This window comes from Cupressus sempervirens, chromosome 3, assembly GCF_028749045.1.
Source record: "Cupressus sempervirens isolate cs-2001-9-10 chromosome 3, ASM2874904v1, whole genome shotgun sequence".
Lineage (NCBI taxonomy): Eukaryota > Viridiplantae > Streptophyta > Pinopsida > Cupressales > Cupressaceae > Cupressus > Cupressus sempervirens.
The window spans coordinates 664049298-664061816 of NC_143120.1; the positions used below are offsets into that span (position 1 = coordinate 664049298).

At 37.3% G+C, this 12519-nt stretch overlaps 1 protein-coding gene across 7 annotated transcripts in view; it reads right to left on the reverse strand.

Annotated features, from left to right (window-relative positions):
- Positions 1-12519, reverse strand: part of LOC149568454 (uncharacterized) — a 334059-nt gene that overhangs the window by 47470 nt on the left and 274070 nt on the right. The window lies entirely within an intron of this gene.

Below are 12519 nucleotides of genomic sequence, written 5' to 3' on the forward strand. Positions count from 1 at the left end.
GCCCTCACACCTACACTTCTTTCAAAGCAATGAGATTGAGGTCACTTCCTCCTATACATACCTTGGGATTAAGTTCTTTGGCCCCCCATTTCAACAAGAAACCTGTCATGTAGCCGCAGGTTAATAAGGGGCTCAAATCCCTCATTGCACTCGACAGACACCACTTCCACGATACCATGACCAAGTTGTCCCTATTGGACTCCTTGGTTAGGTTAACTGTCCTCTATAGGTCAAGTTTGGGGATCATCCTTTCAAACTGGAGACCATCCTCAATTTAGATCGGTTTCTTCATCAGCTTCAATGCTTTGTGAATTTTGTTGAGAGCCATTACGGGTACTCTTATCTAGCATACTATTTCTCTAAGGCGATGGCAGGTTAAAATCCTTCTGACAAAGCTTGTTGCTGGTTCATTTAGGCCTCCACTCTTCTTGGCTTGATTGAGATTTTGATGGACCACCTTCCCCCCCTTCAAGTTTTCTCTCGATGCCCTGCTCCCCTCCTCCTGTTTTGACATGAGTTAATGAGCGTGTTAGTCTTGAGATATATAAGCAATACAGTATCATGACTTGGAGGAATCTGTAATGTCCCCAATTAAGCAGGATCTTGGAGTTTGAGTTTGTCAGCTCATCATTGCGACCCTTGAGAGTTGACATTTGGTTTTGGGTGTCTTTGTTGCGAATTTGCTATTTTTGTACTTACTATTTTTAGTAAGTGACTTTTGGGCAATTTCTAATTTTGGCAAGGCGAAGGCAATGGTGATTCTCTTTCATTTTGCTCTTGGACCCAAGATGAAATATTTTGGTGAAGTCATACTTATTTCAATTATAATGAGACTTTATGATTATTTATTGGACCTTATATTATAAAGCAATCTCTAAGTGAAAAGTGTCATGGTAAAGCTAGGTTGCACAAAAAGTATAAAAAATATTGCTTTAGTTGAAAGGAAAAAGCATCTTAATTATTAAATTGAATTTATTGAGCATTCAGCTGAGGGTTAGAGTAATTCTAAGAATTCTGAGTTTGTTGTATGCAAATAACGCTCAGGTATATAATTTGCATTTCTTTCCAACTGTGATTTTATGTCCAAGGAGAAGCTGCTTTTGGTGATATCATTTGAATTAGTGGAAAGATTAATTGAGATTTTCATTTCAATTCTGAGTTTGCTTCTTGGAGGTACGAATTGTGTGATTCAAAATTCATTGACCACATTGGGAGCCATGTGGAAAATTAGAGGCTGCATTTCCTGTTGTGACATCTAGATGCCAATATATTTTTTCTGCAAGTTTGCAGATCATAAATTACCATCATTTGGTGACCTGCAATATCAGTTTGCTTCTCTTGCGTCTATCTTTCTTGGCCTGCAGCTAGACTATATACCCAACAAGGGTGGTAGTTGTAATGGTGATGGCTGGCAGTCAGAATTTGTGAGGATTTGTTCATTCTAAGGGTTGGCGTAGCTACATTGGATGTGTCAAATTAAAATGACAAGTTCCCATTTGTCAATCATAATTTCCTTTATGGAATTAGGCAAATCAGATGTCTTTGCTATTTGTATTTATTGTAGAAATTTATATTTATTTTCTAGATCTTTGAGGAATTCGATCATTTCAAAAATTTCAAAAAAAAATTCAAAAAGAAATCATAAAAACACAAAAAAATACAGAACTCAATTTTTAGTATCAACATTCCAGTTATAGATTAGTGAGGGTCTCTACAATGGTACCAGAACAATTTCCTGCTAGCCTTCAGGAATTGGGCTCAATTATCAGTGCATTTCTTTCAAGAGTTGTCTCTAGATTATAGTTCCAGTATCATGGATGACGCAATAGAATTATGTCAGGTATGCATTATACCTGTACAGGTTGTACGTCTCCTCCCAAAGAAGAAGAGCCTAAGATTCAATTTGGTTATGTTGGCAGTCTGAATGGCTTAGGTGGGGCTGGATTGAGAGGTGTTGATGTAGAGATCGAAAGAGAGGCCATGCAGACATTCAGGAATTAGACAGTCGAACAACAGTAGATGCCAAGTGTACTGCAACAACAATTTGACACACTGTAGCAGTTACCTCTCCCATTCAGAGTAGAGAGAGAACTCATGATGCTTCAATTGGTTCCCATAGATCACAAGTGGATGATGAGTCCAAGGTTGGTGATAGAGACAAGGTCGAGGATTGTGTTACGATTGTTGTTTGGTGGACAGGACAAGTTATATTGGGGCCCATGACAGGCCACAAAGAACCACTTTCTTGAGACCAGAGTTGGATGCAAACAGTACTACTTTTGTGGCTACACCGTTTATGGATGATGTTGCTCACATCGCTGAGTGAAACGCTCTACCTCAGGCAATGAAGAATAATTTGAATTTTGATAGGTACTTGACATAGAAGCCTAAGCATTCTAGAGGTAGGCCAGCTCCTAACAAATAGAAACCTGGGTAGAATAAGCTACAGCGAGTGGCTGGTAAGATGACACTAGCTCATTTTGATGGGAGTGGACAACACCTAGGAGATAGGAGAAATCTGAAACTAAGCGACATGTGGCAGCTCCTCTGGATCAAATACAATTAATGATTTGAGGAAGAAATTGTCTTTCTACTACAGGGGTCCCTATAATGTTGATAATGCTCATCCTATGAAGCCTAACGGCAAAAATGGGATGATGTGATGGTTTTATGATGATGAGGACAGTGTTGATTCCCCAGGGCAGCTAGCAGATTATGAGCAGGATGACAACATGACAATTGATGACGAGGTTGAGATGGATGATTCCAACCTCAACGTGGCTTATCTTTTCAGCCTGAGGAAAGAGGGAGCGTTCAAGATCCATGGACTCATAGTCAAACAGCATGTGATTGCATTGTTAGATACCAGAGCTACTCATTAATTTATTGATGCTCGTTTGGTTACTAGGAGGGGTATGCAGACAGAGGATTTTGAGGGCTTCCGTGTACAGGTGGATGATGGTTACACCTTAAGGTGTAAAAAGATGATTTCAAATCTTCCAATGAGGCTTAATACATATGCCTTTCGTGTAGATTTCACTGGTAGACATAGGTGGTACTGATATAGTCTTGGGCATGGCATGACTACATACTCTTATGGACATAAACTTGAGCACCAAAAACATGGAGGTAAGATTCATCAAGGTTGGGCAGCCACAAATCCTTAAGGCTGTCAAAATTGAAGAGCTTAAGAAGATATCACTTAGATGCATGCAAAATCTAGTACGCCATGAGGATGTTATAGATTGGGTAGTTGAGTGCAGAAATATGCCTGCCTTGAAGAGTATTGATGACCCAAATTATCACCTAGATATTCAGCAGTTGAGAACTAAACAATCTTAGGTGTTTAGTGATTTACCTCTTACTAGACCCTCGAATAGAGTGATTAGGCATATCATAGAGTTAGAGGAGGGCACTTAGCCAACCATCATGATTACGCCCTATCGGCATCTGAAGTGGCTCAAAGATGAGATTGAGAGGACCATATAGGATTTGCTTAATATGGGGCATATTAGGCCTATTAAGTCTCCATTTTCTTTTTCAGTTGTATTGGCAAAGAAGAAGGATAATACCCTACGGGTGTGTATAGATTACCGGATGTTAAATAAAAAGACTATTAAGAACCAGTATCCTATTCCATAGACAAATGCGCCTGCAACTTTCCAGTCTATTATGAACAAGGTGTTTCACAGTCATCGTCGAAGATTTGTGTTGGTATTCTTTGAGGAGATCATGATTTATAAAAAGACTTGTGATAATCATGTTGGTCATTTGGACATAGTTTTGGGTATACTAGATAGGGCTTCCTTGAAAACCAAGGAATCTAAGTGTGCTCTAGCCATGACAGAGTTATACTTGGGACAGATCATTAGTATTGATGGAGTTCACATGGATCTTGATAAGATTCATGCTATTGTGGAGTGGCCCACACCTGAGAACCTGAAACAACTGAGAAGGTTCATAGGTCTTTGCGCCTTTTACTGCAGATTTGTGAAAAGTTTCTCTTGACATGCGGCTCCCCTTACAGATCTGACTTGTAAGGGTGCCTTCCAATGGACTACTTAGGCACAGAATTGTTTTGAAAGGTATAAAACTATCATGACATCATGCCTAGTGTTAGCTCTATATGATATGAAACCCTTCGATTTGCACTGTGGTGCTTTTGGCTAGGGTATTGGTGTAGTCTTATCCCAAGATTGACATCCCATAGCCTTTGAGAGAAGGAAGTTGCAGCGACCTGAGAGATCGTTCAGTGTTTACGATAAGGAGATGTCGGCCATCATGCATCATTTGGTCCAGTTCATGCAGTATACAGTGGGCATCAAGTTTTGCATTAAGACTTACCATAATAGCCTGAGACATTTTCTTGGACAAAGGGACTTAAACAAGAGGCAACAAAAGTGGGTCAGCAAGTCACTGTCATATGATTTTGACATCACCTATATCAAGGGGATTCTGAATGTTGTTAAATATGCTCTTTTGGGGAGGCCTCACTAATGTGTAGTTACTAAAATTTTAGATGACTAGAGGCACTTCATTATCACTAAATATGTTAGGGACTAGTAGGCTTCAGGTATTATTGCTGGTAGTATTCAAAATAGTAGTTATTCTCTTGCAAATGACTTGATCATCTACAAAGGGAGGATATATTCGATTCCAAGGTCAAGTGCCTATCAAATTATCCTACGAGCATTCCATGACTCTTATGGCTGGTCATCCAGTGTTCTTCAAGACATATAGACAAGTATGGGAGAGATTCACTTGGAAGGGGTTGAAGGCTGATGTTCATCGCTATGTTCGAGAGTGTTCTATTTGTTAGCAGAGCAAACAAGAGCACACTTATCCTACTAATTTGTTGCAGCCACTTATTATTCCAAAGAGGAAGTGGGAAAGTATTTCCATGGACTTTATTGTAGGCTTACCCAAAGCTGAAGGCAAGGACTGCATTTATGTGGTAGTGGACAGGCTTACGACATATGCTATTTTTTTTCCTATTACCACTACCTATTTGGTCGTGCAACTAGCTGAGTTGTTCTTCCAAGAGATATTCAGGTTGCATGATCTATCCCAGACTATAGTGAGTGATCGTTATAGCATGTTTGTGAGTCACTTTTGGCAGGATATTTTCATATTATGCTAGACTAAGTTGACTCTTATTACCAGTTATCACCCGCAGACAAACAACCAAACCTAAATTATGAATAAATGGGTTGAAGGTTATCTACGGAATTATGTTTCTTCTCAACAGAGGGCATGTCCAAATGTCTCCTTTCAAAGCTCTATATGAATATGATCCTGCTATCTTTTTGAATTTGTTGTGCAATGATAGCAGAGTGCTGAGTGTAGGGTATTTGTTACAGGATAGTCAGAATATTGTGAGATCTTTGAGGGATAATATACAAAGAGCACAAAATCAATAGGAGTATGCCGATCAGCGGAGGACAACTCATTCTTTTCAGATGGCTGACATGGTTTGCTTGATGTTGCAGCCATATCAATAGTCTTCTATTAAGAATAGTGGATCAAAGAAAATTAAGCCACATTATTATGTTCCTTTCCATATAGTGAGGCATGTTGGTGAGGTGGCATATAACTTGGATTTTCCTGAGGTAGCAGGGTTCATAATGTGTTTCATGTTTTGTGCCTCAAGAAGGCTTTCAGAATACATGTGGTGCCATCTCCTGTGTTGCCTCCCTTAGATGATAAGGGAGGATTTAAGTTGATTCCAAGGATGATTTTTGATACTAGAGAGACAATTTTGAAGGAGGACAATTAGAGAGTTTCTAGTTAAGTGGCAAGACATACGAGATGAGGATGCTACTTGGGAGCTTGAGGATATTCTTCAACACCCCATATTGCGATTGTTTGGGGACAAACAATCCTGGGGAGGCAAGACCGTGATGTCCCCAATTTAGCATAATCCTGGAGTTATGGTTTGTCACCTCATCATTGAAAACCTTGTGAGTTGGCATTTGGTTTTGGGGGTTTTTGTTGCAGCTTTCTTATTTTGGACTAACTAGTTTTAGTAAGTCATCTTTGGTCAGCTTCTATTTTTGGCAAGGCAGTTCTAGCAATGGTGGTTGTCTGTCATTTTGCTCTCGGACTCTGGGTGAAAGTGAAATCATAATTATTTCAATTATAATGAGACTTTATGATTATTTGATGCACTTGTAATTATTATTGTGCTTTATACTATAAAGTAATTAGACCTACCATTATAAAGCAATCTCTAGGTGAAAAGTGTCATGGCGAAGCTAGGTTGCCCAAAAAGCATTATAAATATGGCTTCATTTGAAAGAGAAAAAATATCTTGATTATTACATTGAATTTATTGAGCATTCAGCTGAGGGTTTGAGTAATTCTGAGAATTTTTTAGTTTGGTGTTGCAAATTATGCTATAAGGTAAATAATTTGCATTTCTCTCCTACTGTGATTTTCTGTGTCTAAGGAGAAGCTTCTTTTCGTGACTGCATTTGAATTAGTGGAAAGATTAATTAAGATTTTCCTTTTAATTCTGAGTTTTCTTTCTGGAGGTATGAATTGTGTGATTCAAAATTCATTGACCACATTGGAAGCTATATGGGAAATTAGAGGTTGTGCTTGTTGTTGTGAGATCTGGATGCCAATATATTTTTGCTGCCAGTTTGCAGATCAGAAATTACCATCATTTGGTGACCTGTGATATCAGTTCCTGCTCTTGCATCTATCTTTCTTGGTCTGCGGCTAGCCTATATACCTTGTGAATTCCTTATTAGAGGTTGCGCATACATTTGTGAGGATCTGTCCATTCTAAGGGCTAGTGTAGCTACATTGGATGTGTCAAATTAAAATAACAAGTTCCCATTTGTCAATTGTAATTTCCTTTATGCAATTAGGAAAATCAGATGTCTTTACTATTAGTGTTTATTGTGGATATTTATATTTATTTTCTAGTTCTTCTTTGAGCAATTCAACCATTTCAAAAAATCATAAAATAAAAATATTCCAAACTTTTTTTAAAAAACCAGAAAAACACAAAAAAATACAAAAAAACAGTTTTTAGCATCAACATTCTAGTTAGAGATTAGTGTCGGTCTTTACAGTGGTATCACAACAATTTCCTGCCATCCTGTAGGAATTGGGCTCAATTATAAATGCATTTCTTTCTAGAGTTGTTTCTAGATTGTGGTTCCAATATCATGGATGATAACAAGAGATTTGTGTCAGGTATGCATTATACCGATAGAGGTCGTACTTCTCCCCCAGAGACGGATAGCCTAAGGTTTGCTTTGGTTATGTTGGTAGTCCAACTGGTTCAGGTGTGGTTGGATACAAAGGTATTGACATAGACATTGATAGAGAAGCCATGCAGAAATTCAAGAATTTGGCAGCTGGAGAGTAGGAGATGACAGGGATACTGCAGCAGATATCTGACACACTGCAGCAGTTAGCTCTCCCATGGCTACAGATTAGAGATAGAACCTGTGATGCTTTAGTTGGTTCCCATAGATCACAAGAGGATGATAAGTCCAGGGCTAGTGATAGAGATAGGGTTGAGGGCCGTGTCAGGATTGATGATAGAGTGGACAGGAATGGTTATATTGGACCCCATGACAGGCCACAAAGACCCAATTTCTTGAGACTAGAGTTGGATGCAGTTAGTACTACTTCTGAGGCTGCACCTTTTGTGGATGATGTTGCTCACTTTGCTAAGTGGAACGCTCTACCTTAGGCACTAAAGGATAATTTGAATTTTGACAGGTACTTGACACAAAAGCATGAACATTCTAGAGGTAGGCCAGCTCCTGATAGACAACAGCGTAGGCAAAATGAGCTACATCGAGTGGCTAGTAAGATGACACTGGGTCATATTTATTTCAATTATAATGAGATTTTATGATTATTTAATTTACATGTAATTATCATTGTGCTTTATATTAAAAAGTAATTGGACTCTATATTACAAAGCAATCTCTAAGTGAAAAGTGTCATGGTGAAGCTAGGTTGCACAAAAAGCATCATAAATATGGCTTCATTTGAAAGGAAAAAGCATCTTAATTATTATATTGAATTTATTGAGCATTCAGCTAAGGGTTTGAGTAATTCTGAGAATTTTTGAGTTTAGTGTATTTAAATTAGGCTAAGGTATATAATTTGCATTTCTCTCCTACTGTAATTTTTTGTGTCTAAGTAGAAGCTTCCTTCGGTGATTGCATTTGAATTAGTGGAAAGATTAACTGAGATTTTCATTCCAATTCCAAGTTTGCTTCCTAGAGGTATGAATTGTGTGATTCAAAATTCATTAACCACATTGGAAGCCATGTGGGAAATTAGAGGGTACGTTTCTTTTTGTGAGATCTAGATGCCAATATATTTTTGCTGCGAGTTTGCAGATCAGAAATTACCATCATTTGGTGACCTGCGATATCAATTTGTTGGTCTTGCGTCTATCTTTCTTGGCCCGCAGCTAGTCTATATACCTTGTGGCTTCCCTATTAGAGGTAGCACATACATTGTTTAGGGAAGAGAATAAATCACACAAAGGCGGAAGTTGTAATGGTGATAGTTGGCGATTGGAATTTGTGAGGATCTATTCATTCTCAAGGGCGGTGTAGCAAAATTGTGTGTCAAATTAAAATAACAGGTTCCCATTTGTCAATTGCAATTTCCTTTATGCATTTAGTCAAATCAGATCTCTTTGCTATTAGTATTTATTATGGAGATTTATATTTATTTTCTAGTTCTTCTTTGAGCAATTCAATCATTTCAAAAATTCAAAAAAAAAAACATATATTACAAATAATTTTTTAAAATATCAAAAAAACACAAAAAAATACAAAAACTTGCTTTTAGCATCAACATTCCAGCTAGAGATTAGTGTGGGTCTTTACATAACCCTCTGGGGGTGCTCAGACCAAGGATGGTCTTATATGTCGAGCACTACATCGATATCCAACATGGGGCAATTTTGCACCTGTGGTACCTCCCCCATTGTTGGACCTACACCCTCAGCATATATTTGGAATCCACACCCTCAGCATATATCTGGGATCCTTTAGAGTGGATTGCCATCGGTTCTGCACATAGACTGATCACCAGGTTTATCGGGAGTACAATATTTGTCATCTTTAACCCCTAGGGGTGAGTGATTTTGAGACTCATTTTCTATTTTGCTGCCCTATTTACTATGAGATTAGAGAAAGGTTATACAACTTGCTCAGAGAGTGCAAGTCTCTCTCCTAGTTTTTCAGGTACACTAATCAGCAGTGTCTTGCCCTCTATCTACAAGATGCCACATAGCTTCATGATCACACTATGTAGCTTATGTTCCTGACAACACAACCTTTAGATCTACTCATCACCTTCTTCAATCTTGGGTCTCCTGCTTGGGTTGTGAAGCGACCTCTTGGTCTTTCATCACATCACACTTGATCTACGAAACCTCATAGTGGTCTTACTCAGCAACCCTACCCACTCTCAAGTGGCTCCTTTATAAGATCTAGGGTACAGGCTTTCCCTAAATGGTATCCTTCAGTGTTGGATTACTTCTCGCCTATGAGGAGTATTTAGTTGTTGTCTTCTCTAGTTCTGTTCTCTCCTCTCTTTCCTTTCTCATTGGTTCTTTCCACGGATACTATTTAGAGCTCCTATTGTCGCCTATGGCCTTGTTGAATGTTTTCAATCCCTTAAAGCCTTGGTGGTCCCTAGTTCGACAATAATAAATTTATCTTATCTCATGGACTAGGTTTTCATTAATTGATGAAACAAGTGACATTCTTTATACAACATTGTAAAGCCCACTCTACACCTCATCATCAACCTTGATATTTGGGTGAAATTGAAATGTCAGATCAAGGTAGTCGACAACTGCATGCATAGGCTTGTAAAGCAGATTGTGCCATCTTCAATTAATGACATCCCATATAGGACCATATTTAGCTTGATTTCTTGTATAAATAGATCTAGTGGCCTCTTTCATATGTTCATGCCCTCATAAAATGTATTCCATTCTAGGATTCTCTAAATCAACAATTCATAGAAGAACAATAAGAAGCTCTATAAATTGCAATCATTGTGAAAGTTGAAACATTAAGCTTCCAGTTTTACATTTAAAAATGAACAATGAACATAAAAAAGTGTGAACAACAATCATAAAATGAAACAAAAATGAGCGCAAAAAGAAAAATTACTTCAACAATCTCCTTGTTCAGTTTCCAAAAACCACTCATTAAAAACCCAATTGTTATCTCAGTCCCTGTATTGCTCTTTGCATATATGATGTGGTTAACTCCTCACTTACAAACATGCATTTCAAACCTAGCTTAGATTGAAGAAAGGATTGCTAAGTGATAAAATTTGTTGCAAATCAAGTGACTCCTTGATGAGCCAACTCTTTCTTATTTGTGAAATTCCTCATGAGGTTGGGAACCAAGTATATTATATATGAATATACAAATATTACTTGCTTCCTCCATACATGTTTTTATCTAGGGAAATTTGTCAAGATCCTTCAACATGAGGTCAAGCCAATGAGCAACACAAGTGATCCTAAACAAGGTGGGGTGCCTCTCTATAAGAATTTTACCTTCAACAACAGAATTTTTCTACATTATCCATCAGGCTATTTGTACCACATTCTCCTCACCCACCTTATTCAACCCTTCCTCCATGACCTTACAAAGATACTCAAACATTTTTCAAAAACACAATGGAACCTACGAGAAAGAAACCAATTCAGAACAATTAATATTTTAAAAATTTAATCACTAAATCAATATTGATTATTGAATATAGTTTACAAAGTAGTAAGTACAAGGTCTACAATTACCTAATGAAAAGGCAAGAATATTCAGCAGTGTTCCATTTCTATTAGTCTTACAATCAATCATGATGGTGTAACACTTCCTCCCAGGGTATTTTTTAGTGGATAATATTCGCCAAATGGCTAATTTTAGAAAAATTTGGCTAATAATTTAGTTCTTAAAAATATTTAAAATCGCCACAATTTTTATAAAACTTAGTTCTAAAAATATTTAAATATTGTAAAATCCGCCATTGAAATAATATAAAATTATGTTATTTTTCAGAATAATGTAAGATTCACCAATATTTTTATATCATTTTCTAGAGGGGGGTTGCTTAAAGTTTACCCTGAGTTCCTCCATACCTCATGCTGCTCGACAATTGTGACTTTGGCATCAGCCACCTTTTGCGTCAAAATATGAGCTTTTAGCTCCTCACCATTAGATGCTTTGAACCCCAAACCAGAAATAATAACATTTACCACAATTTTCCAATAAGGAGACCTAGACGAAATTAAATAAACAAAATAAGTATACTATCACGTTTTATTTTCATGTTTAAAAATTAAAATAATTATTGTGGCATACTTGAGTCTTGAAAGCAAGAAAATAAGGACCCAAAAATTAAAATGGTAACAAGCAGATTGCAGCATGAAATGAAAATGTTCTTGTAGAACCAAAAATCTCCAAGTGTAGTTTTCATAGCCTCATACTTCTCCTTATTCCAACCCATGCTCTCAAGAGATGGTTGGGCACTCAGGATTATGCATGGAACAATAAGGGAATCTAATGTGGATTTCTTCTTATGAATCCAAGGTCCAATGTTCATGCTCACAGTAATATGTTGCTGTTTTAATTATTTAATGAGGTTGCTTTTCATGTAGAACATTGTGGGGTGCTACTCTACATGATATTTCAATAGGTTAATACCTCCCCCACTATACTTTAACATTGCAATGCCAACATGTCACCTATCTTTTTTGATTTGGGAATGGCATGTTTCCAAGCCTTACGTCTTTGACATCTAATAGGGTTTGCATTTGGGTTACACTAAGGCCTAGATGCACTCCTCCAAGGCTCAGACATTATTCTGCTACTACAATATATCATAAATGAAAATAATAAGCATCTACAATTTCTACACTTTCTAATTAAATAGAAATAAAGAAAATAAAGAAAAAAAAACCAAAAAAAGTGTAAACAAAATGGAAATATGAATGTAAAAAATTTAGAAGACAACGCAAAAAGTGTAACTCCCTTCTTCAAATTTGCTCCAAAAATGAAGAAAAGCACTTCAAATTTGTAGAGGCCTCCTTCAAATGCTTATTTTAGCTACCCTCAATGCGTGAATGCAAGTTACAAACTTACACAAACAATCAGCATTCAATATTTCAGAGCCAATCAATCTGCTGGTCTATTCTCTAAAAACTCAATATTCTTCTCCAATCCCTTTTTTCACTCATTCTTGTGTTTACAGATAAATGAATGCTCTTTTAAGGTTCAAAAGAAGGGAATAAACATAAAAATGTCAAAGGAAATCTTTTAATATATTGTTATTTTTCACTTTATGCCACTGATTGCTGCGGTTGAGTCCTGAGCTTGGAACTTGGCAAGTCAGCCCAGACTTGGTCTGACTCGGCTGAATCTGAGTCTAAGGGCCTAAAGACCATTTTGACCAACTTCGTAGAGACCTGCCAGGAATTGCAGGGTCTTGTAACTATAGTATATAAAAGTTGTT